General features: G+C 38.0%; 1 long non-coding RNA gene across 1 annotated transcript in view; it reads left to right on the top strand.

Annotated features, from left to right (window-relative positions):
- Positions 1 to 17,568, top strand: part of LOC132356498 (uncharacterized) — a 127,703-nt gene extending 110,135 nt beyond the window's left edge. The window contains exon 3 of the long non-coding RNA XR_009499893.1: positions 17,109 to 17,568. This is a non-coding gene — a long non-coding RNA (uncharacterized LOC132356498). The remainder of the gene's footprint in view (positions 1 to 17,108) is intronic.
- Positions 17,569 to 27,129: the final 9,561 nt, after the last annotated feature.

Raw genomic sequence — 27,129 nt, 5'->3', positions numbered from 1 at the left:
GATTGCTGTGGCTAACACTTCCAAAACTATGTTGAATAACAGTGGTGAGAGTGGACATCCTTGTCTTGTTCCTGATCTTAGTGAAAATGGTTTCAGTTTTTCACCACTGAGGACAATGTTGGCTGTGGGTTTGTCATATATGGCCTTTATTATGTTGAGGAAAGTTCCCTCTATGCCTACTTTCTGGAGGGTTTTTATCATAAATTGGTGTTGAATTTTGTCGAAAGCTTTCTCTGCATCTATTGAGATCATATGGCTTTTCTCCTTCAATTTGTTAATATGGTGTATCCGTTGATTGATTTGCATATATTGAAGAATCCTTGCATTCCTGGGATAAACCCCACTTGATCATGGTGTATGATCCTTTTAATGTGCTGTTGGATTCTGTTTGCTAGTATTTTGTTGAGGATTTTTGCATCTATGTTCATCAGTGATATTGGCCTGTAGTTTTCTTTCTTTGTGACATCTTTGTCTGGTTTTGGTATCAGAGTGATGGTGGCCTCGTAGAATGAGTTGGGGAGTGTTCCTCCCTCTGCTATATTTTGGAAGAGTTTGAGAAGGATAGGTGTTAGCTCTTCTCTAAATGTTTGATAGAATTTGCCTGTGAAGCCATCTGGTCCTGGGCTTTTGTTTGTTGGAAGATTTTTAATCACAGTTTCAATTTCAGTGCTTGTGATTGGTCTGTTCATATTTTCTATTTCTTCCTGCTTCAGTCTCAGAAGGTTGTGCATTTCTAACAATTTGTCCATTTCTTCCAGGTTGTCCATTTTATTGGCATAAAGTTGCTTGTAGTAATCTCTCATGATCGTTTGTATTTCTGCAGTGTCAGTGGTTACTTCTCCTTTATCATTTCTAATTCTATTGATTTGAGTTTCTCCCTTTTTTTCTTGATAAGTCTGGCTAATGGATTATCAATTTTGTCTATCTTCTCAAAGAACCAGCTTTTAGTTTTACTGATCTTTGCTATCGTTTCCTTCATTTCATTTTCATTTATTTCTGATCTGATCTTTTAAGATTTCTTTCCTTCTGCTAACTTTGGGGTTTTTTTGTTCTTCTTTCTCTAATTGCTTTAGGTGTAAGGTTAGTTTGTTTATTTGAGATGTTTCTTGTTTCTTTTTTTTTTTAATTTATTTGTTTTATTTATTTATTTTTGGCTGCATTGGATCTTCGTTGCGTGCGTGGGCTTCTCATTGCGGTGGCCTCTCCTGCTGCAGAGCACGGGTCGTAGGCACGTGGGCTTCAGCAGTCGCGGCTCGCGGGCTCCAGAGAGCAGGTCCGGCAGTCGTGGCACACTGGCCCAGCTGCCCCGCGGCATGTGGGATCTTCCCGGACCAGGGCTCGAACCCCTGTCCCCTGCATTGGCAGGCGGACTCCCAACCACTGCGCCACCAGGGAAGCCCCTCTTGTTTCTTGAAGTAGGCTTCTATGGCTATAAACTTCCCTCTTACAACTGCTTTTGCTGCATCCCATATGTTTTGGGTCGTTGTGTTTTCATTGTCATTTGTTTCTAGGTATTTTTTGATTTCCTCTGATTTCTTCAGTGATCTCTTGGTTATTAAGTAGTGTGTTGTTTAGCCTCCATGTGTTTGTATTTCTTACAGATTGTTTCCTGTAATTGGTATCTATTCTCATAGCGTTGTGGTCAGAAAAGATACTTGATACTTCAATTTTCTTAAATTTACCAAGGCTTGATTTGTGACCCAAGATATGATCTATCCTGGGAATGTTCCATGAGCACTTGAGAAGAATGTGAATTCTGTTGTTTTTGGATGGAATGCCCTATAAATATCAATGAAGTCAATCTTGTTTAATGTATCATTTAAAGCTTGTGTTTCCTTATTTATTTTCATTTTGGATGATCTGTCCATTGGTGAAAGTGGGGTGTTAAAGTCCCCTACTACGATTGTGTTACTGTCGATTTCCCCTTTTATGGCTGTTAGTATTTGCCTTATGTACTGAGGTGCTCCTATGTTGGGTGCATAAATAATTACAGTTGTTATACCTTCTTCTTGGATTGATCCCTTGATCATTATGTAGTGTCCTTCTTTGTCTCTTGTAATAGTCTTTGTTTTAAAGTCTATTTTGTCTGATATGAGAATTGCTACTCCAGCTTTGTTTTGATTTCCATTTGCATGGAATATCTTTTTCCATCCCCTCACATTCAGTCTGTATGTGTCCCTAGGTCTGAAGTGGGTCTCTTGTAGACAGCATATATATGGGTCTTGTTTTTGTATCCATTCAACCAGTCTATGTCTTTTGGTTGGAGCATTTAATCCATTTACATTTAAGGTAATTATCAATATGTATGTTCCTATTCCCATTTTCTTAATTGTTTTGGGTTTATTATTGCTGGTCTTTTCCTTCTCTTGTATTTCCTGCCTAGAGAAGTTCCTTTAGCATTTGTTGTAAAGCTGGTTTGGTGGTGCTGAATTCTCTTAGCTTTTGCTTGTCTGTAAAGCTTTTAATTTCTCCATCAAATCTGAATGAGATCCTTGCTGGGTAGAGTAATCTTGGTTGTAGGTTTTTCTCTTTCATCACTTTAAATATGTCCTGCCACTGCCTTCTGGCTTGCAGAGTTTCTGCTGAACGATCAGCTGTTAACCTTATGGGGATTCCCTTATGCGTTACTTGTTGTTTTTCCCTTGCTGCTTTTAGTATTTGTTCTTTGTATTTAATTTTTGATAGTTTGATTAATATGTGTCTTGGTGTGTTTCTACTTCGATTTATCCTGTATGGGGCTCTCTGTGTTTCCTGGACTTTATTAACTAACTCCTTTCTCATATTAGGGAAGTTTTCAACTTTAATCTCTTCAAATATTTTCTCACTCCCTTTCTTTTTCTCTTCTTCTTCTGGGACCCCTATAATTCAAATGTTGGTGCGTTTAAAGCTGTCCCAGAGGTCTCTGAGACCGTCCTCAATTCTTTTCATTCTTTGTTCTTTATTCTGCTCTGCAGTAGTTTATTTCCACTATTTTATCTTCCAGTCACTTATCTGTTCCTCTTCCTCAGTTATTCTGCTATTGATTCCTTCTAGAGAATTTTTAATTTCATTTATTGTGTTGTTCATCTCTGTTTGTTTGCTCTTTAGCTCTTCTAGGTCCTTGTTAAACGTTTCTTGTATTTTCTCCATTCTATTTCCAAGATTTGGGATCATCTTTACTATTACTGTCATTATTCTGAATTCTTTTTCAGGTAGACTGCCTATTTCCTCTTCATTTGTTAGCTCTGGTGGGTTTTTGCCTTGCTCCTTCTTCTGCTGTGTGTTGCTCTGTCTTCTCATTTTGCTTAATTTACTGTGTTTGGGGTCTCCTTTTCACAGGCTGCAGGTTCGTAGTTCCCATTGTTTTTGGTGTCTGTCCCCAGTGGGTATGGTTGGTTCAGTGGGTTGTATAGGCTTCCTGGTGTAGGGGACTGGTGCCTGTGTTCTGGTGGATGAGGCTGGATCTTGTCTTTCTGGTGGGCAAGACCGCGTCCGGTGGTGTGTTTTGGGGTGTCTGTGACCTTAGTATAATTTTAGGCTGCCTCTCTGCTAATGGGTGCGGTTGTGTTCCTGTCTTGCTAGTTGTTTGGCATAGGGTGTCCAGCACTGGAGCTTGCTGGTCATTGAGTGGAGCTGGGTCTTAGCGTTGAGATGGAGATCTCTGGGACATCTTTCACTGTTTTTCATTACATGGGGCCCTGAGGTCTCTGGTAGACCAATGTCCTGAACTCAGCTCTCCCACCTCAGAGGCTCAGGCCTAACACCCAACCGGAACACCAAAAGCCTATCAGCCACACAGCTCAGAAGGAAAGGGAGAGAAAAAAAGACAGAAAGAAAGAAAAAATAAAGTTATTAAAATAAAAATTTTTTTTAATTATTAAAAATTTAAAAATTAAGAATTAAAAAGAGAGAAAGAAGAGAGCAACCAAACCAAAAAACAAATCCACAAATGATAACAAGTGCTACAAACTATCCTAAAAACAAAGAAACAAAATAAAAACGGACAGTCAAAACCCTAGGACAAATGGCAAAAGCAAAGCTATACAGACAAAATCCCACAAAGAAGCATACACATGCACACTCACAAAAAGAGAAAAAGGAAAAAATATATATATATATAAAGGAAGAGAGCCACCAAATCAGTAAACAAATCTACTAGTGATAATAAACTCTAATTACTAAACTAAGATAAACATAAAACCAGAAACAAATTAGATGCAAAAAGCAAACCCAAAGTCTACAGTTGCCCCCAAAGTCCACCACCTCAATTTTGGGATGCTTCGTTGTCTATTCAGGTATTCCACAGATGCAGGGTACATCAAGTTGATTGTGGAGATTTAATCCACTGCTCCTGAGGCTGCTGGAAGAGATTTCCCTTTCTCTTCTTTGTTCGCACAGCTCCTGGGGTTCAGCTTTGGATTTTGCCCCGCTTCTGCATGTAGGTCGCCTGAGGGCATCTGTTCTTCACTCAGACAGGATGGCGTTAAAGTAGCAGCTGATTCAGGGGCTCTGGCTCACTCAGGCAGGGGAGAGGGAGGGGTACGGATGCGGGGCAAGCCAGCAGCGGCAGAGGCCAGCGTGACGTTGCACCAGCCTGAGGCGCACCGTGCATTCTCCCAGGGAAGTTGTCCCTGGATCACAGGACCCTGGCAGTGGCGGGCTGCACAGGCTCCTGGGAGGGGAAGTGTGGAGAGTGACCTGTGCTCGCACAGGCTTCCTTGTGGCGGTAGCAGCAGCCTTAGCGTCTCATGCCCGTCTCTGGGGTCTGCGCTGATAGCCGCCGCTCATGCCCATCTCTGGAGCTCGTTTAGGCGGCACTCTGAATCCCCTCTCCTCGTGCACCAGGAAACAAGAAGAGGGAAGAAAAAGTCTCTTGCCTCTTCGGCAGCTCCACACCTTTTCCTGGACTCCCTCCTGGCCAGCTGTGGTGCACTAGCCCCCTTCAGGCTGTGTTCACACGGCCAACCCCAGTCCTCTCCCTGCTATCCAACCAAAGCCGGAGCCTCAGCTCCCAGCTCCCACCCGCCCCGGCGGGTGAGCAGAGAAGCCTCTCGGGCTGGTGAGTGCTGGTCGGCACCGCTCCTCTGTGCGGGAATCTCTCTGCTTTGCCCTCTGCACCCATTGCTGTGCTCTCCTCCGTGGCTCTGAAGCTTCCCCCCTCCGCCACCCACAGTCTTCACCTGCGACGGGGCTTCCTAGTGTGTGGAAACCTTTCCTCCTTCACAGCTCCCTCCCACTGGTGCAGGTCCCGTCCCTATTCTTTGTCTCTGTTTTTTTTTTTTTCTTTTGCCCTACCCAGGTACATGGGGAGTTTCTTGCCTTTTGAGACATCTGAGGTCTTCTGCCAGCGTTCAGTAGGTGTTCCGTAGGAGTTGTTCCACATGTAGATGTATTTCTGATGTATGTGTGGGAAGGAAGGTGATCTCCACATCTTACTCCTCTGCCATCTTGAAGGTCTCTAGGCCAACTTTAAGATGACTATTCTCAAATTTAAGCCCACATTTAAAATATGACTTGGAAATTCAGGGTCCCTTACCATAAAGGAAAAATTGATTTATTTGATCAGCATATTGACTGCATTTGACTGTTTTACAAAAATTTTAAATCTTAATAAGAATTGAAGTTGTCTTTTTAAAAGTTATTCCTTTGAATGTGTATAGAATTGAAATGTTAATTAACATACAAAGATAGTCCAGGAATTATTCTTCTACGGGTGCTAGTGCTGCACTAAAAGAGCAGCAAAGTGCTGCAGATTGTTTTACAACAACATTCTCTCTGTGGCAGGATGGATTTATGGATTTCTGGAACAGTGACATGAAGAGCCTCCTCCCAGAATTGTGAATGTGAAGGAACCCACTGTCACTGGGATGTGGTCCAGAAAACTGTCTTAATACTTGAAACAATGATAACAAAGTGTCAGCAAATATTTAGTAAACACTAAGTGTATCAACCATGTTGGTCATTATGGCCTCCCAGTCTGACCTGACTGATTTTTCTTAAATGCAATCAAACATCACTGTCATCTCCTGTCTCCAAAAATGTGCATACAAATTCACGGTACGCAAAACGAACAAATATTTAGAGGTCCCAAGCATGTTTATAGTGAGCATGAGCCCTGGAACGTTAATATACAAAGTGCAAGGCCAGCAGGACATTCTTGAACAGACAAAACTGAAAGATTAATTTAATGGGAAACATTCAATGCTTCTAGCTACACACTGATTATCAAATGCAACTGTATGAACAGTTTTATTATTTATTATCTAAGAACCAAACTATGCATTACATAGTGAGCTAGCCCTCTAAGACTGAGATCACTATAGAAGGATAGTTGATAACATTTAAGTTTGCTGAACTGAAAGATAATAGGGCATTTTATGAAAGAAAAAGTATACTTTTCTAAGAACCACGAACTAGAAGAGTCCATTTCCTTCAATTTAAGTTACATTGCCCAAGAAAAAACTTAAAACTTGGCAGGATCCATAGTATCACAGACTTATGTCCTTTGGCATAAATATCCAAAGTATTTTGGCCACCTCTGAAAGCAAAAGAACTGTGAAGGCGAGATGGAATAGAGAATAAGAAAGAGCCAAGGAGAGGCTCTGCCATTATTTTTTTTTAATTTTGGTTGATTGTCTTATCTTGTTTTAAGGTAATTTCACAATAAATAACGGAAGAAAAAGTATATAACTTAGGACAAAACAGATAAAAATAATTTTTAAAATGAAAGTTTGATGATAACTAGATTTCCTCATTTAATAGCAATCTATTCTATAAATTTTTCGTATTTCATATGTTAAAAACAAGTATACTTGATCCCTTACTGGCAGGAAGAATTAATTTCTCTGATAATTATACCTAAGTATAACTGGCTTTATATGATATATTAAAAAATGTAAGTAAACTTCATTCTTCAAGTTAACATGAACAGATAAAGGGAAATATATTTTAAAATAAAACTATTTCCTAGTGTCATTTTTTTTTAATTGACAAAATTAACTTGAGCACTAAAAAAATGAAATATAACCTTGAATTATAAGGCAAGTGAGATGCCTCAAGATCTATTTTTGTGAATATAATCTTCTAAAGCATATTTCCAAAATCTTTTCAATGTGATTGATGATATTTTATAGAAGAAAAATAAGTTGTATAAATTTATTGAAAATGAAAAAAAAATAGTTACTCATATAAAATTTATCTCATTCACATAATCCTTGACTCTGCAAACTGAAGTTATCTGTGAGTAAAATATAACCTTTGTTCTGGAACTATAGCTTTGCTACATTAAACTTTACATCACTACATTTTTCAAAATATGAACCAACAAAAATCAAAAATCATCTTTTTACGAACTTGGAAACAAAATCAAGTCATCCTAAATTAGTGGTGAGAATGTAACTTATGTTATTATTCTACAAGATAATGGTCAGATACCAAGATATGTGCACAATTCTATTTTAATGAACATAACGGATTCTGAGACACTGACCATTTTTATGGCATGGAGCACTGAACTATGTAAATGACCCAAATCTTTTTCAGGCTATGTCCCTAATGAGTCACATGGGGTAAGTACTTTACCACCTCTATTTATTTTAAATAATTTACATCTGTTCTTCTTCAGCAACCCAAATCCGATGTCAGACTTTGGATCATTTTATCACTTACATGGCTTTGCCTCTTGACTATTACGCCCTCCTTCAACTTCCGTATTTCCATTTGTTCTCCATGAATTCACTTAGTCCTCCAACCTCTTGCCTCCCTCCATTTTATATCAAGCTGTAAATCTGCTATTGGATTCACTAGTTTCTCTACTCTGCCAGGACTGATAGCCTATGTATTATTTCATACAAACACACACTAGAATCTGCCACGTCCTTAAGTCTTTCTCTGCATCTCTCTGGAAAATTCCCAACACTGCAGCCAAAATGGTTTAAAATGGAGAATTTGGGGGGATTATTTAGACCAGGATTATACCTCCCCTATGGTTTAGTCAAGTACTGCCATTATCCCCAATTGATTCCCTCATATAATGGTGACTATAATTTACTGATTGCAAGAGATGTTGCAGAGACTGATCATAATGAGTTTGTGTATACCTTCTACAGTGTCTGACATAGGGCAGCTGCTCCATAAATGTTAGCGCTTTTCTACTCCCTTTTTAATTCTTAGGATGCTGAACACAAGAGGAACAAAGAGGCATGCTATGGCTAACACTGCTGCCACAAATGTGTTGCTTTCAGTCACAGCAGCATTCTTGACATTGTTCGGAACAGGGTATTTATTTGATTACTTACCTTCTCTTATTACACTCAGATATTATACCAAAGCTCTTCCTCCTCCAGTCTCTTACCCTGTGTCAGAACTCTGTAGCCTCGGCAGGTGATGTCAATCTCTATTTTGTAAAGATTATTCGGACAACCTTCAAAGTGCCAAGGTCTCCCCCTGCCCACCCCTGCAGCCTCGGATTAACCGTATAGGCTTCTACTGCAGGTGTTTTCTGAAGCTGTAGGAAAGTACCAATGTTAAGGAATCTTGTGTTTATTCAGAAATATATAGTTTTTTCTAATGATTGTCATGGTTCCTTTTTTAAAAGAAATCAGAACAGTTGAGTGCATATGGTATGAGGAATTAGGAATCACATCTGAAGTTTAGATGTTTGGATAGTTTTACAGTATTTACATAATCCATGGTAGGTATGAATACAGATCAGCAGTAAGTCTTACACTTACATTCACAAGGTTTATTTCTGAATACTGAAAATGTTTGGTCCTTAAAATGCCATTTTCAAAGGTGTAAGTACTTTGAAACTGTAGGTACAATTTTGATTATAGTAAAAAACAAGTTATAGCTTTTTGTTTTTTTAAGTTCATGCATGATTGCATACCAACTGGAAACATTATGCAGAACTGGTACTGAAAATATAGCCTGGGGCCTGCTTATGGTCTTTTGACATGCTACCTTCTGTTATTCTGCTTAATTCATGACTCTAAAAGGCCAACAGCCCTCTAAATGAACTTTTGAGGAATTAGTGATCATAATGAAAATTGCAGCCCTTATTCTCTACTGTGTGGGTTGGCATAAGCATGTGTGACCACATGTAACAGGGTTAGAAGGAAAAATAATGCTTTGCCCTCTGGAATTTGACCCTATTTGAACTTTACTCATGTTTCAGATGTCTACGGACTTCTTTACCATTGAAATAGGACAGAATTATAAATAATGGCTTCAGATGGAAAAATAGAAAAGTTAGCTTTGCTTGGGTCAGCGTTTTGAACCAGCACCTGTTTTCTTCTTTGATTACTGAACAGCTCAGTATGTAACAAGTTCAGAAGCAGAAGCTATGTCATAATAATACATGATATGAGTATAAGCAATTAACCAGCACATACTATGTATGTCTCCTACCACAGTTTCATGCTTGACTAGTTATGCCTTCCTCTCCAGTATCATCTAATCACAAAGAGACCAAAGACTACAATGATTAAATAAGTAAATTTTTCATGGCAATGTTAGAAACTAAGTCAAATATCTATTTAGAGCGGAGACCATTTCTCTTCCCTCCTTTAGCTACCTCACCACCTAGCCCATTATTCCATCACAGTGGGCTTCTGTTGTCCAACTAATGTAACTTATCACACTCTTCATTTGGTTTTGATTTTGTAAACTTTTGCAGAGTGAGTGAAAACCTTTATTTGGGTTTTCCTACTTGAAATTATCAAATAGCCACTTAAAATACTGAAAGTCAAATGTTTTCTATGAATATTCATCAGAATGTTAGAACACACTTGAAAATTTGGACAACTTTTATGGTGTGCAAGATTTTCCTTCCAGCTTAGCTCGATCTTAAAAGAAAAGTAATACCCACCACAAAACAATTTGAGATTCATCAAAATTCATATGAATTGGCCTGAACTCATTAAAGTGAACATTTTACTGTAAGTAAATCATACCTCAGTATTAAATAAATAAATAAATCCCAAGCCTTCTTCATTTGAAGCCAATCTTTAGACCCAAGCCATTCAGGAATCCTACCCAATGCTACCTCCATGTACTGGGCACAGTATCTGCTAATGGTGGAAGTCCGTTGTTAGCTATGCAGCTGTGTTCTGCTCAAGATAGACCCCTCCTTCCTCTTCTGTGCTATAGTACTTCCCCAGTTCAAGGCAGCCTGTGTCTGGAGTCAGGTTGGGTATGGTTAAAGGAACGGGAAGATCTTTTATTGGCTGTGGTTTTCATGGATTCTTTCCTCTTCTTCAGCTCTCTGAAGACTCCAATGTGAGAATTCCATGCATCTTTAAATCTTGGACTGAACAACCAACACTCTATGAATCAGCTGGCTTCCACAGTCTTATTGTCTTCTTTCTTTCCTACTTAAAATTTTTCATTTTTTATTGGGAAAAAAGAGTATATCTTTTCTAGCTTCATACTAGATTTCTATATTTATCTCTATCTTATTGGGCAGGGGAGATAGGAGAGTATTTAATGGTCAGAAACACAAATTAAATAAAAGATAATTTAATCCAATTTTTCAAATGAGGAAACTGACTCAAGTACTTGGAATGCATATACCGAACCAGAGCAGCATTTTTGGAGAAAAATACTAGTTGACCTTGATGTTACAAATATATGTTTATACTTTTTAAAGTGCGCACACACACACACACACACACATAAAATTTTATTTAGAGAACACTTACAGGGTACTTGCCATATGTCAAGTACTGTTTTACATGCTGTATAAATAGTAACTCATTCGCTCCTCATAGTAAACTAGAAGGCAGACACTATTATCTCTGTTTATAGACAGAGATGTAAAGAGGTTTGCCTATGATCACAAAGCTAGTAAGTGACTTGAACCACTATGTTATACTGCATCTCATGATTTGGAAAAATCACGCTTACAACATAGGCAGAATAAATATTATCATTTCCACTGGGCAAATGTAGAAATTCAGGCAGGAAGCATTTAAATGTTCTGCTCAAGGATAGCTGGATAGGAGCAGAGCTAATCCTGGAACACAGAATGGAAAACCAGTTCTCCTGATTACTATCCAAAATTTCTTTTCATTATATCACATTGTCAAAGCTTCTCCACTTATGGTAATTATACCAGGCAAGTATGTTTGTTCAATTCTTTCCCCAAGATACAATTTATCAACGTTAAATTTTAGCATTTTAATGAATTTTTATGAAAATACAGTCAGGATACAAAATAAAAAATTTAAATTGCTACATAAATGATATGAGCAGTATGCATAAAGAAACAAGCCTCAAACATAGTATTTCAGATCAATAGTTTTTACCATTTCAATTCAACAAATGTTTATTGAGTGCCTAATATACCCAAGGATTTAAACTGTGGGCTCAGAGTAAGACTAAAAGATAAGATATAATCCCTGACTTTAAGTTCCCTAATCAGCCAGACAAGCCTACTTTTCAAAAGTTAATTTTCTTCTCAAGGTATGGTTTCACATAGGGCTTGAATTTTTTTACCTTTCCTCGCTGTATAATGTAAATGAAATTGAAATCGCAGTAGGAAAATATCTTGTTGAATCATGGCAATGTGTGATCTAAAGCAAATCGTATAACCTCTTTCACTTCCAAACCATCCATTGGTAAAATAAGACGGATGATGCCTACCTCGAGAGGTTATAAAAATAACATTATATAAAAGCCCTGTGTAAACCATAATATGCTGTAAAAAATGTATTAGCTCACATAAGTTACGCTGATACTTGCATTTAAATCATAGAGACCTATTTGTAGTCAATTACACCATGCTGTTACCTGGGGCAAATATAAAGGGATACTCATTACTGTACATCTATCAAGAGCCAGGTGCTGTATCAGTGACTATAAGTACATAATCCTAATTACTCCTTATCATACTCTTACAAGGAAGTCATACAATAACATGAGAAATCCAAGCGTCGAAGTGACAAGGCAATATCCCTGAAGTAACAACACTAGAAGGTAGCAGGATCATTTCAATCATTAGGTCTTTCTAGCTTAAAAGGCTTTGTTCTTTCCATAACACCATGCTGTCTCATTAATTTGTGTTGCTAAATTTCTTAAAGTTCATAACTTTAAAAAAAAATTATGGTAAAATAAACATAACATAAAAATTACGAAAGTTAACATCTTAACCATTTGTAAGCCTATAGCTATATTAGGTACATTCACACTGTTGTGCAACACTTATCAACACCCCATTTCTAGAACTTTTTCATTATCCCGAACAGAAACTGTACTCGTGACTCTCCCCATTTCCCCTCCCACCAGCCCCTGGAAACCATTCTACTTTCTGTTTCTATAAATTTGGCTAAGTACATCATATAAAGGGAATCATACAATATTTGTTCCTTTGTGATTGTTTTATTTCACTTAGTATAATGTCCTTAAGGTTCATCTCTGTTGTAGCATGCGTCAGAATTTCCTTCCTCTTTAAGGATGAATGATATTGCATTGTATGTATATACCACATTTTGTTTATTCATTCATCAGTCCATGGATACTTGGGTTTCTTTCCCCATTTGGTAATTGTGAATAATGCTGCTGCGAACAAGTATCTCTTTGAATCCCTGCTTTCAGTTCTTTTGGGTATACACTCAGAAGTGAAATTGCTGGATCATATGGTAATTCTATTTTTAGTATTTTGAAAAAAACACCATACTGTTTTCTATTGCAGCTAAACTTTACATACCCAAAAACAGTACATGAGGGTTCCAATTTCGCTACAACCTCGTTAACACTTGATATTATCTTTTTTTTTTATAGTGGCCACCCTAATGGATATGATGTCACGTCTCATAGTTTTTATTACATTTCCCTAGTGAATAGTAAAATTAAACATCTTTTCTTTTGTTTATTGGACATTTGTATATCTTCTTTGGAGAAATGTCTATTCAAGTCCTTTGCCTATTTTTTAATCATGTTGTTTGATTTTTTGTTATTGAGTTGTAGGAGTTCTTTATTCTGGATGTTAACCCTTTATCAGACATATGATTTGCAAGTATTTTCTCCCATTATGTGGGTTGCCTTTTCACTCTGTTGATTTTGACTTTTGATGCACAGAAGTTTTAAATTTTGGTGTAATCATTTATGTATTTTTCCTTGCTATCTTGTGCTTTTAGAGTCATATCCAAGAAATTACTGCCAAATCCAATGCCACAACACTTTATGTTTTCATCTAAGAGTTTTATAGTTTTAACTCTTATGCTTAGGTCTTTGATCTATTTTGAATTACTTTTTGTATACTTTGTAAAGTAAGGGTCCAACTTAATTTTTTTGCACGTGATTATCCAGTTTTCCCAAAACCATTTGTTGAAAAGACTGTCCTTTCCCCATTGAAAAGTCTTGGCACCCTTGTTGAAAATCATTTGACTGTATATGTGAGGGTTTACTTCTGGACTCTATTATATTCTATTGGTCTATTTCTGCCATTGTGCCTGTACCATACTGTTTTGATTACAGTAGCTTTGCAGTTAGTTTTGAAATCAGGAAACGTGAGACTTCCAGCTTTGTTTTTATTTTTCAAGATTGTTTTGGTTATTTGGGGTCTTTTGAATTTCCATATGAATTTTAGGATGAATTTTTATATTTCCATTTTGTCCATTTCATTTAGGTTGTCCAATTTGTTGACATACAATTGTTCACAGTACTAATAATCCTTTTTATTTCTGTCAAATTATTAGTAATTCTTCTCTTTCATTTCTGATTTTAGTTATTTGAGCTTTCTCTTTTTTATTTTTTAGTCAATCTAAGAAAATGGACAAAATTTTGTCAATTTTGTTGATCTTTCTAAGAACCAACTCTTGGTTTCAAGGGTTCATTAATAATTACATTAACTTTATTATTTTATGCTCTTATTTAAATCTATTAGTTTAAAAATACATCCATATAATAAAATTAAAATAAAAATACAGATTGTTAGAATAGACCTAATCACATCTTTAGTGAGTGACACACACAGGAACAAACACACATTTTCTCAGTTTGTACTCTGGAGCAGTTACTCTCCAGGATTTTACTGACAACATTTTGCAGGATAAAATGAGCAGTTACAGATTAAGAATTATATGGCCAAGTCTGTAAAATACCTTTTGAAAATCAGGCAAGCCTCCATCTATTTGTACATGTGCCAGATCTGTCATTTACATGGGTATTTGTCAAAGGATTTCCAGACTGTTAGCATAGTTGCATTATTTTAATTAACACTGAAGCTTGTAAATCAAAGTGAAGACTTGCATGTATCCTGTGAGACTTATGTTTGTCACTGCTAAGAATAATTGTACTTTCTGGAGAGAACTGAAAATCGAAAACCAAGAGTGCAAATTTGACTAATTTTACAATAGTTGTTACATCTAGTAATGATCTTCTTTTAAAAAATACACAAAATATTTTATTATCTTCAATCAGGTGACACAAGTTTTATAGAATTGGGAATACTGATATTTTTTTATTTCCAATCCTCCATATTTGGCTTATACTCATATTACCCAGCATCTCTATTTAAAAGCAGAACTTAATCTTCTCTCATAAAACTATATAATCATTTAATTATGAGAGAGACTAGTGGTTCTTTTGTTTGCTTTGGGGAGAGCTACACATTTTAATATTGACTCATTTAAAATGCTCTTCAGTAACAAAAAAAATTGTAGCCTCTTTATTTTTAACCAGTGTTAAGTCACTCTAAGATCAGTTCTGTACCTTACCTGTTAGGCAAATATTCTTCCTTCCTGTTATTTAATAACATTTCTCTCTGGTTGAGATTGACATAATATATCAGAGTATGCAGGTCCCATGTCACTGTGCTCCTTTGTACTGACAGAGGGGGCACCAGTGCCCGTGATCTAGGGGGGGCTCCATCAGCCCCGGAGCATGAAGTTGAACACACTGCTGAGCGTGTGAGGGAAATGGGCCAGTGCAAGTATCTCCCTCCTCTTTGATCTGCTCTTTCTTGGGGTTCAGTGATGCAGCTGATGGTATCACCATTCTCCCATTCACCAAACTTAAGCTTTGCTTCTCCTCTCAGGAGGAGTCAGGTCAGTGGCTGTGATTTATCTAATACTGACTCCCTCCTTGGTATTCACATTGCCATTGTCCTCACCAGGCCCTGCTCGGCCTGTTACAGTAACTACTTAACAGGCCTCCTTGCTTAGGCTCATGTCTCTGATCGATCCTTCACACTCCTTAGTGTTAGCTCTACCTGACCCTCAACTGTTTGCCTTTATTGGTCTGTCCTGTTTCTGCTTTTCGGGGAGGCATAGTACGTGTACATTTTCAAATTAACTGCTAACAGTTAAAAATCAAGAGTTTTACATGAAATTCTCAAGTTTTAACTTCTCAAAATATAGAAGACCTGGCCTCTCAGAGTAGACAGCCCTTCCCAGGGTGCAGATCTGAGCGATGTCAATAAAAGTTTCAGCTTTATTTTTGAAAATCCCAGCTTGCCTTGAAAATAGGATCAGGCATCCTACCCTTTTCCAACCTGAATTAAACTGACCCTAAATGTAAGGCCTCACCTCACTCTCCGATACAACCTGTCAAGGACAAAGGAAGCCTGAGTAGCTACTGCATAAGAGGAGGCAGGAGAAGAGAGAAGATTTCCTGGATATCAGGCAGGCTGGGCCAAAAAAAAAGGAAGTAGTAAAGATAAGATGTTCTTTTCTCTATCTAATCAATAATTTAAGTCATTCTTACTCCAAGAGGTGGGCTAAAAGGGAAATAAGATAATAATGGCCAGAAGAATTACTTTACTGGACATCTCCTCATGGAGCCATGAATTCATAAACTAAGCCCTTCTAATAATCACCTTCCCCAAAGGCCTTTCTTAACCATTTGTCTAAAGTTGCCTGTAACCCCGCCCCTGTCACTCTCATGTAATCACGATAATTATTGTGCTTATTTTATGTATTTATTGTCTCCTTCCACAGAATATAAGAAGAGACCATATCTGTCTTCTTAGGAGAGTGTCTGATCCACAATACTCATTAAAAAAACGGTGGTGAAACGGAAGAATTAGATAATCTGGGGGTGGGGGGAGGGAATGAATGGTCTGTCTTCCTAAATACACACACACACTGTTAGGAATTTGTCATATTAATAATTCTTAAGTGGAACACAGGGTACCAGATAGTGAGTCACTGCTCAAAAAACAGAACACAAGGGAAACTGAAATAGATGTATTACTCACAGGTCATGGAGGAGGTACCTGCCATGCCTTGAGGAGCCACACGGGGAGGCCAAGGCAGAATGAAGACAAAGAGAGAGGCAGAACCTCGGCACATGCCTTTATTAGGGTCCGTGGGTGGGGTGTTTTAGGGTTTCCGGGCTAAAGCCACATGGGTCAATTCAAACCAAAAAGGGGGAGAGGTGATTAACCAGGCTCTGGGAAGTGGGAAGACTGTTTCCCAAGAGCAGTTGGGGAAGTCATAGCAGCAACTTACATGTGCTTGCGAATCGGAGGGCTGCTGTCTAAGGCATGTGCTTGAGAGGCTAGTATCAGTATAAGGCCACTTCAGGCTGCCTGGCCAAAAAAAAAAAAAAAACTGGACCCTGAGGCACTAATACCATGGAGTGGCTTAGCCAAATCTTCAACACTCACATACACACAAAACCTATAGTTGCTTTGCACTGCCTGTGGTATATAACGTTGGAAGTTCTAGTCTTATTTCCAAGGTCTTGTAGGTTTGTGTGATCTGGCCCAAATCCACCTCTCTAAGTTCCTTTCCAAATCCTTCTGTCTAGACATTTGTGCTCCAGAGCTGAGGAACTTTTATTCCCTGAATTTATTTATTGAAAATGTGAAGACAGTTTACAGCTTTCCTTTGCTCGTGCTCTTCCTTGCGCTATCTTTACTCCTTTTCTTCCACATCACCTTGCAAGATCCACTTCATGTTCTCACTGAAGTTTCCACCATTTCCCTTGGTCAGAATTAACCCCCCTCCTCTGATCTCCCTGGAGTGTGGCTCTGTCAGTATCATAGCTTGCATTTTAATCTTTCTCTCGTACCTTTTCTCTCGTAATCTTTCTTCCTGCCTTACATTGCTCTCTCCTCAGCTTCATTGGATACTCATTGCAGACAGAGAGATTTCCATATCCATCTTCTTCCTTGTTGGTTTCAGTGTCTATCATGGTGCCTTCCGTATGGTGGGAGCGAGATAAACACTGGCTGCATGAAGGAATCGCCGTCACTCGCCGGATGCCCCTCGTAGCGAGCCTCACTGAGGTCCGATGCAGCCTCCTGAACGTGCTAAGCCTTTACCTTCTTCCCCAAGACTCTTCCTTCTGCTGTTCCAGTATTCAAGATAAATGAGGTCAGCTGTAGACAATAATGTCAAGTGACTCCTATTATTTGCTCTTCTTTTGTACCCACTTTTGCCTACTAAGTGGGAGGAGGAAATAGGGGTGCAGGCAGCTCAGGTCCTGATGTTACAGTTTGCTTTTCCACCTCAGCCTTCACAGACTACAGGTACCAGCGCCCAAAGTCCCCTCCTTTTACCTGCTAACTATTAACTGAGGGTGCACAGCACAATCTTCAGAGGGTGGCGTCTGGACAGCTCCAATTTTTCAGAGCTCCACTTCAACAGCAAGCCTCTATCTGAATGTCCATACTCCCTCCTGATGTCTGTCCTATTGTCTGTCCTCCCTCCACCAAGAATAAAGCCATCTACCTTGTGATGCAGTGGCTCCTGGTCCTTTGGCATGAGGGAGGAGAGCAGGGGCTTCCAGTGTGCGCTTCTCAGTCCCCAGGTGCTGGGGGGCTCTGGTGAATGAGATCAGAGTGGAGTCTTGGGGCAAGGTGGGAGACGAGGGACCTGCAGCTCTGAAATTTTACTTCTGGAAAACTGAAAACAAGATGTGTGTGCATGTGTGCTTATATATACTACATAAATTAATGTGTGCATGTGCGTGTGTGTGTATACATACACATATATATGTCTACAAGTGTGTATATGTATTTTAAATAAAAGAAAAATAGAGAAAGTAAATTGTACTTAGTATCACCAACTGGTTCTGAGACTGTGTCTAGACCAATGATTATAAATAGAACAGATCTAACATGCATCTATTAATGCAACAAACATGTATAGAAAATCTGCCCTCAAGCAACTCAGAGGCTTCAAGGTGGGCAAGCCATATACTAAATAAATATAATTTGTGTTACAAAGAAATAAGGACTGCCATGAGAACGTACACACGAGGACCTGACTTGTCTGCCATGGGAGGGGACACCTCCCCCCGAAAAAGGCGATGTTTAAGGTGAAACTTAAGGAATAAGTAGCTGTTCGCTTCATGAAGAGAACTGTCAGAGGAGAGAATTACAGTGTATTCAGAATCCCTGAGACAAGGGACAGTGTGAGCAACCAACAGAATTTCCTTACAGCTGACGCAGAAAATAAAGAGTGATAAGACCAAAGCAGTGGATAGGACCTGAACGTGGCGGCTGTTACGGGTTTGGTCTGTGTCCTCAGAGAGATGGGAGGCCATAGGGGGTGTTTAGCAGGAGAATGCCAAGAGCAGATCTGCATTTTTAAAGTTCCATCACTACAGCAAGGCAAGAAGACAAATCTGAAAATCAGGGTTTGGATGTTGAACAGCAAGGTAATGGCAGCATCTTGGTGAACTGCCGTGCCATTCAAGCCTATTTACTCTATAGTGTTGTAACAGTTATGTGTGGCCTTACATATATATCAGATTAACAGTATGTTTATTTGACTGCAATACTAGACTTATTAAATGAGTGCTCAGCCTGCATACATAATACAATACGGTATTAACAGAACTAGATATAGATTATATTTTCCCCAATTTATCCCTTGTTTCCTCTCAAGATTATGATCCTGCTTCCTTTATCTCATTTATTCACTCCATGTAAACACATGAGAAATCCCTCTTTACTTTATTACTAATTATCTGTAAGCTTAAGGATCTTGTCCCAAAAGCTTTTCTGCTCAGTTTAATGCTATGAAGGCATTAACTGATTATGGGAAAAAAAACGCAACACATTCTTTTCTGTCCAAGAGAAAGAAGATGGTGGCCCCAATTCAATCTCATGATACAGCAATTAAGAAAGAGAATAAAGACCTTTCTGCTCAGTAAATTTCCAACTTCTTCTCAATAGCTTACTATCAATAGCTAAGTGTCTCCTTTCTATGGTCAAAGTTAATTTTGACCAAGTTTTCCTATTCGGCATAAGAGACTTTAAACCCAAAATAATTTAGTGGAAAATTCACTAATTCTCCCTTTTATGACAGAGGATATTGAAGATCAATTTATAGAAAGGAACACTATAAACATTATGTGACAAATATCAGAGATTGAGCTATGTGATTTTTTTAAAGAAATCACTCATGCCTTATTTCTACTTATAAATGTAAATCCAACCTCGTCTCAGACTTTGTAGATTGAATTTTAAGGATTATAAGTTTTATAGTAAATAGAAATTTTTAGAATAGGAATCGGAACCTTGAGATTAGAAATAAATACTCACCAGTCTGATACCATCTGATATTTGAATCTTCTCAACAATATAACAATGAATTAATGGTTTATCCTGCGTTTAGAAATTTGAAGTGTTATGAAGGGTCCCAGTAATTTCAGAGCAAGGCTCCTGGAGGTGACTACTATCTCCTCGGCTACCCTTGGGGTCCAGCTGAACAAGCCCACTTTCTCTCTCCTGAACAGTCTGGTAACAACATTCCCTGTTCTCCACCTGGTCCACATTTGACATGGTCCCTGTTATTTGTTTCATCCTTGTGCTTCTTTGAATGAAAACTTCATCTTTTCCCTTCAGCTTCCTTGATCTTGCCAGCCTTGACTTTTAATGCTTACTGTACAAGCAATTAACAGGACGTGAAAGGTCAGTGGAAAAAAGATATTAAGGAGTACTCTCTAAATACCAGCACCCCATGAAGCCAGGTTTGGAATGTGCAGGGTCCGTCCCTGTAGACACTCTGACCCCAGTAAATTATTAGGTGGTTTACAAGAGTCCAAACAGCATTAATCAAACTGACAGGGGAAAAAAAAAATCCTCTATTTGTATATAGCATTTATAAACAGTTATTTCAGTATAAGAAGTTTTGCTTTTGAAAATTCAAAAGCATGAAAGCACGGTTTAATTTCTCTGCTTAGTCATGAAATGCAGTGGTCTCAAGGGGACACTTCTTACAGAAGTTTTCCCAAAGTCCCAATTCCCTGTTCTCCTCTTTTCACCCTTATTCCTAAACCAATTAAAAAGACTGGTAAAGAGCTCTGGACAAATGATCTCTCAGATGAAGGCAAAGGTTTCCAGGAAGTAGATAAACGGTTGAATAACACTGTTACAAGAAGACAGAATATATAGTAGAAGCTTTCTTAAACTGTGAACCTCAAGGGACATTTGATGTGTCCTTTGGGGCTTAAAATTATTAGTATCAATTAAAATTGTCCTTCCTACTTCCATAGTACCTTTAGCCTTGGGTTGTTTCAAATTATACCTAATATTTTCCAAACTTGAAAAAGAGGACACATTGTGTAGACACTTCTTTCCCTTTTTAGCATCATACAATGATTTAATGAGACTCACTGGGTTACACATGAGATAGAATAGGTTCCTTGTATTCCCTTTTTCTCTTTGATAAAATGATCTCATGAGAATTTTGCTACCACTTTTATTGTCTTTGAGAAAATACAGTGTCTTCCACTGATCAGAATAGTTAATTTCAACTTTACTTTCTTTTTACTACTTTTCAATTTACCTTTTTTTAATGACTTTTGGGGCATCTTCCAATATCCCTGTAAACTAATCTAATCCAGTATGAATCTAGTACCCTCAGTTCACTCATTAACTGTGATAAGTTTAACAGAAACAGTGCCTAATCTCAAAAATTGTTTAGCATTTTACTATTCAGTATATTCTACTACTCATGAGGGTACCAAGAAATAAGATTTTAAAAATCATTATCAGATGAAAACTGCTCATCAATCTGATCATCCTTAAGAAGAAACAGAGGATTGATTTTTTTTTTTTTTCTCATTTGAAAGCAGTGACTTCAGGCTCATTAGTAACAAAATGATTTATTTATCATTGCTGAGCAGGGGAAATTGCTTTTTCTAAAATAATAACACTTCTTTATTTTCTAAAAAATAGATAATTATAGTAGCACATAAGGCATTAAGAATTTCCACGGCCACCCTAATTCTGCCTCTCCATTCTCCAAATCTGCTATTTCCCTGAAAGTTTTAAGATCAGTAAGCTTGAATTGACTTTCCTGAGAGTTGTTTTTCTGTCTTTTCCATAATTTCCTGAGGTTCCTGTATATATGCCTAAACGCCAATAATTGTCTTAAATCGACTGAATGAAAATAAATTAGATGGCTAAAATTCATTTTCATCTCATAAGTGTTACACCTTGTCAATTAAAACAAATACCCCTTTTCTGTGCCAAGAAAACATTTTCTGTTACATTCACAATCTGCTTCAACTGCCATCGGGTACAAGAAAAACCTCTAACAGATGGGAATCAGTAAATGGCAATTGCAAGGAGAACTATCTGAATAACAAATGGAAGGCATATTCTGTGAATTATCTTGGCAGGCAAATACCATGATGAGGGCTTTAAAAGATGTTGTACTACTAATTCTGAGAATAAGATTGGGACCTGGACATCAAAATAAAATAGAATATATATATATATATATATATATATATATATATATATATATATATAATTATACAGATCTTTACCCTTTATCTCACATGTCACACAGAGTCAAGGTTGTCAAGACCTTTCTGTTCTTCTCAGAAATATTTGGGAGTACTGAGATAAAGAAAGTAAACAGTGCTGACAAAAGAAGTATGGAAGTGTTCATCCACAGCTGGGAGGATAATACAGTCACCCTGGAGTTAGGGGTCACAATGTCCTCATTAACCTTTAACCTCACTTTTAATGAGGTATAGACAGAAATATTATTCCAGGGTAAATATGGTGATTACTATCTCTCTCTCAGAACACAAACAGCTGTATGATATGGTGCCTGGAGAAATACTTAGATCACGGCCAGTGGAGAGAAGTTGGCATCTCCCTGATGCCTGAAAAGACCCAATCAAGTGAAGTCTCTGACCTCTTCCAAAGCAAAACAAGTAAACCACTCTTCTCTGCTTTCCACCCTCGCCCATACCTGCTTTGTGTGTTGCTCCTTTGAAGTTTTTCTTCCAAGTGTGCCCAGCACTTACACAAAAATACCAATGGCAAGAGAAATGCATGCCATCAAGAAAGGTCTTAAATGTGTGCTGGGATGGTCAGGGAAGAAGGAAAAACATAGGTGGATATCTTCTGTGGCCTTTGGTTTTCCCCATTCACGTGCTTATGTAATTAAGGCCTGAAACTTTTCGAAACAAAGCAAGCTAGTTATGCCTGCATGAACTGGTAACAAACTGAATTCTTTCCTATTCTGTCAATTAGATACGGATCTGGGAGAAGGGATGGGGCAGGAGAAAGCGGGCTTAGAGGAAAGAAGCATGTGAGGGCAGGTAAGGAAGACTCTCTGGGCTTCTGCAGTGTCCCTTTGTTTCCCATGCCACCCCGCCCCCTTCCACCTTCCCTTCACGTTGCCTCCTACAAGGTCCTGGAACAATGTAGCAGCTAAAAATGTACTATCAAGTTTACTTGTCTCCCAGAACCTGCTGTTTGTTTTCAGAAAGACTACTTCTAACCCGGCAGAGATGGGGGGGCGCCTTCAAGATGGAGGAGGAGTAAGACGTGGAGATCACCTTCCTCCCCACAAATACATCAAAACTACATCTACATCTGGAACAACTCCTACAGAACACCTACTGAATGCTGGCAAAAGACCTCAGACCTCCCAAAAGACGCCCTCAGGTGATCTACATGCAGAGGCAGGGCCAAATCCAAAGCTGAACCCTGGGAGCTGTGCGAACAAAGAAGAGAAAGGGAAATCTCTCCCAGCAGCCTAAGGAGCAGCGGATTAAATCTCCACAATCAACTTGATGTACCCTGCATCTGTGGAATACCTGAATAGACAATGAATCATCCCAAAATTGATGCGGTGGACTTTGGGAGCAACTGTACACTTGGGGTTTCCCTTCTGCATCTAATTTGTTTCTAGTTTTATGTTTATCTTAGTTTAGTATTTAGAGATTATTATCATTGGTAGATTTGTTTATTGATTTCGTTGTTCTCTTCCTTTTTTTATTTTATATATATATATATTTTTTCCTTTTTCTCTTTTTGTGAGTGTCTATGTGTATGCTTTTTTTTTTTTTTATGTGTATGCTTCTTTGTGTGACTTTGGATAGCTTTGCTTTTGCCATTTGTCCTAGGGTTCTGACTGTCCGTTGTTTTTTCTTTTTTTTTTTTTTTTATAATATAGTTTTTAGCGCTTGTTATTATTGGTGGATATGTTTTTTGGTTTGGCTGCTCTCTTCTTTCTCGCTATTTTTAAATTACTTCTTAATTTTTTTATTTTTAATAATGTTTTTATTTTTTATTTTAATAACTTCATTTTCTTTTATTTTTTTTCTTTTGTTCTTTTTTTTTTTTTTCTCCCTTTTCTTCTGAGCAATGTGGCTGACAGGGTCTTGGTGTTCTGGCCGGGTGTCAGGCCTGTGCCTCTGAGGTGGGAGAGCCGAGTTCAGGACATTGGTCTACGAGACCTCAGGGCCCCATGTAATATCAATCAGCGAGAGCTGTCCCAGAGATCTCTGGCTCAACGCTAAGACCCAGCTCCACTCAAAGACCAGCAAGCTACAGTGCTGGACACCCTATGCCAAACAACTAGCAAGACAGGAACATAAACCCACCCATTAGCAGAGAGGCTGCCTAAAATCATAATGAGTTCACAGACACCCCAAAACACACCACCAGACAAGGTCATGCCACCAGAAAGACAAGATCCAGCCTCATCCACCAGAACACAGGCACCAGTCCCCTCCACCAGGAAGCCTACACAACCCAGTGAACCAACCTTACCCACTGGAAGAAGACACCAAAAACAACGGGAACTATGAACCTGCAGCCTGTGAAAAGAAGACCCCAAACACAGTAAGTTAAGCAAAATGAGAAGACAGAGAAACACACAGCAGATGAAGGAGCAAGGTAAAAACCTACCAGACCAAACAAATGAAGAGGAAATAGGCAGTCTACCTGAAAAACAATTCAGAGTAATGATAGTAAACATGATCCAAAGTCTCGGAAATAGAATGGAGAAAATACAAGAAACGTTTAACAAGGACCTAGAAGAACTAAAGAGCAAAACAATGATGAACAACACAATAAATGAAATTAAAAATTCTCTACAAGGAATCAATAGCAGAATAACTGAGGCAGAAAAACGGATAAGTGACCTAGAAGATAAAATAGTGGCAATAACTACCACGGAGCAGAATAAAGAAAAAAGAATGAAAAGAATTGAGGACAGTCTCAGAGACCTCTGGGACAGCATTAAATGCACCAACATTAAAATTATAGAGGTCCCAGAAGAAGAAGAGCAAAAAAAGGGACTGAGAAAATATTTGAAGAGATTATAGTTGAAAACTTCCCTAATATGGGTAAGGAAATAGTCAATCAAGTCCAGGAAGCGCAGAGAGTCCCACACAGGAAAAATCCAAGGAGAAACACACCAAGAAACATATTAATCAAACTATCAAAAATTAAATACAAAGAAAAAATATTAAAAGCAGCAAGGGAAAAGCAACAATTAACATACCAGGGAATCCCCATCAGGTTAACAGCTGATCTTTCAGCAGAAACTCTGCAAGCCAGAAGGGAGTGGCAGGACATATTTAAAGTGATGAAAGGGAAAAACCTACAACCAAGATTACGCTACCCAGCAAGGATCTCATTCAGATTCAACAAAGAAATTAAAACCTTTACAGATAAGCAAAAGCTAAGAGAATTCAGCACCACCAAACCAGCTTTACAACAAAGGCTAAAGGAACTTCTCTAGGCAGGAAACACAAGAAAGGAAAAGACTTACAATAACAAACCCCAAACAATTAAGAAAATGGTAATAGGAACATGCATGTCAATAATTACCTTAAACGTAAATGGATTAAATGCTCCAACCAAAAGACATAGACTGGCTGAATGGATACAAAAACAAGACCCATACATATGCTGTCTACAAGAGACCCACTTCAGACCTAGGGAAACATACAGACTGAAAGTGAGGGGATGGAAAAAGCTATTCCATGCAAATGGAAATCAAAAGAAAGCTGGAGTAGCAATTCTCATATCAGGCAAAATAGACTTTAAAATAAAGACTATTACAAGAGACAAAGAAGGACACTACTCCTTACATAAGGCAAATGCTAAGAGCCATAAAAGGGGAAATCGACAGTAACATAATCATATTAGGGGACTTTAACACTGCACTTTCAACAATGGACAAATCATCAAAATGAAAATGAATAAGGAAACACAAGCATTAAATGATACATTAAACAAGATGGACTTAATTGATATTTATAGAACATTCCATCCAAAAACAGCAGATTACACTTTCTTCTCAAGTGCTCATGGAACATTCTCCAGGACAGATCATATCTTGGGTCACAAATCAAGCCTTCGTAAATTTAAGAAAATTGAAATCGTATGAAGTATCTTCTTCAACCACAATGCTATGAGTCTAGATATCAATTACAGGAAAAAATCGGTAGAAAATACAAACATATGGAGGCTAAACAATATGTTACTAAATAACCAAGAGATCACTGAAGAAATAAAAGAGGAAATAAAAGAATACCTAGAACCAAATGAGAATGAAAACACGACAACCCAAAACCTATGGGATGTAGCAAAAGGAGTTCTAAGATGGAAGTTTATAGCAATACAATCCTACCTCAAGAAACAGGAAACATCTCAAATAAACAACCTAACCTTACACCTAAAGCAATTTGAGAAAGAAGAACAAAAAACCCCCAAAGTTAGCAGAATGAAAGAAATCATAAGGATCAGATCAGAAATAAATGAAAAAGAAATGAAGGAAACAATAGCAAAGATCAATAAAACTAAAAGATGGTTCTTTGAGAAGATAAACAAAATTGACAAACCATTAGCCAGACTCATCAAAAAAAAAAAGGGAGAAGACTCTAATCAACAGAATTAGAAATGAAAACGGAGAAGTAGCAACTGACACTGCAGAAATACAAAGGATCATGAGAGATTACTGTAAGCAACTATATGCCAATAAAATGGACAACCTGGAAGAAATGGACAAATTCATAGAAAAGCACAACCTTCCAAGACTAAACGAGGAAGAAACAGAAAATATAAACAGACCAATCACAAGCACTGAAATTGAAACTGTGATTAAAAATCTTCCAACAAACAAAAGCCCAGGACCAGATGGCTTCACAGGCAAATTCTATCAAACATAAAGAGAAGAGCTAACACCTATCCTTCTGAAACTCTTCCAAAATACAGCAGAGGGAGGAACACTCCCCTACTCATTTTACGAGGCCACCATCATCCGGATACCAAAACCAGACAAAGATGTCACAAAGAAAGAATACTACAGGCCAATATCACTGATGAACATAGATGCAAAAATCCTCAACAAAATACTAGAATACAGAATCCAACAGCACATTAAAAGGATCATACACCATAATCAAGTGGGATTTATCCCAGGAATGCAAGGATTCTGCAAATACGCAAATCTATCAATGTGAGAAAACATATTAACAAATTGAAGGAGATAAACCATATGATCATCTCAATAGATGCAGAAAAAGCTTTTGACAGAGTTCAACATCCATGTATGATAAAAACCCTCCAGAAAGTAGGCATAGAGGGAACTTACCTCAACATAAGAAAGGTCATATATGACGAACCCACAGCCAACATCGTTTTCAATGGTGAAAAACTGAAACCATTTCCACTAAGATCAGGAAAAAAGACAAGGTTGCCCACTCTCACCACTGTTATTCAACATAGTTTTGGAAGTTTTAGCCACAGCAATCAGAGAAGAAAAAGAAATAAAAGGAATCCAAATCAGAAAAGAAGAAGTAAAACTGTCACTGTTTGCAGATGACATGATACTATACCTAGAGAATCCTAAAGATGCTACCAGAAAACTACTAGAGCTAATCAATGAATTTCATAAAGTAGCAGGATACAAAATTAATGCACAGAAATCTCTT

Source organism: Balaenoptera ricei, chromosome 21 (genome assembly GCF_028023285.1).
Source record: "Balaenoptera ricei isolate mBalRic1 chromosome 21, mBalRic1.hap2, whole genome shotgun sequence".
Lineage (NCBI taxonomy): Eukaryota > Metazoa > Chordata > Mammalia > Artiodactyla > Balaenopteridae > Balaenoptera > Balaenoptera ricei.
Note: the sequence above shows the minus strand (reverse complement) of the source record. Positions and strands in the feature narration are given on the sequence as shown.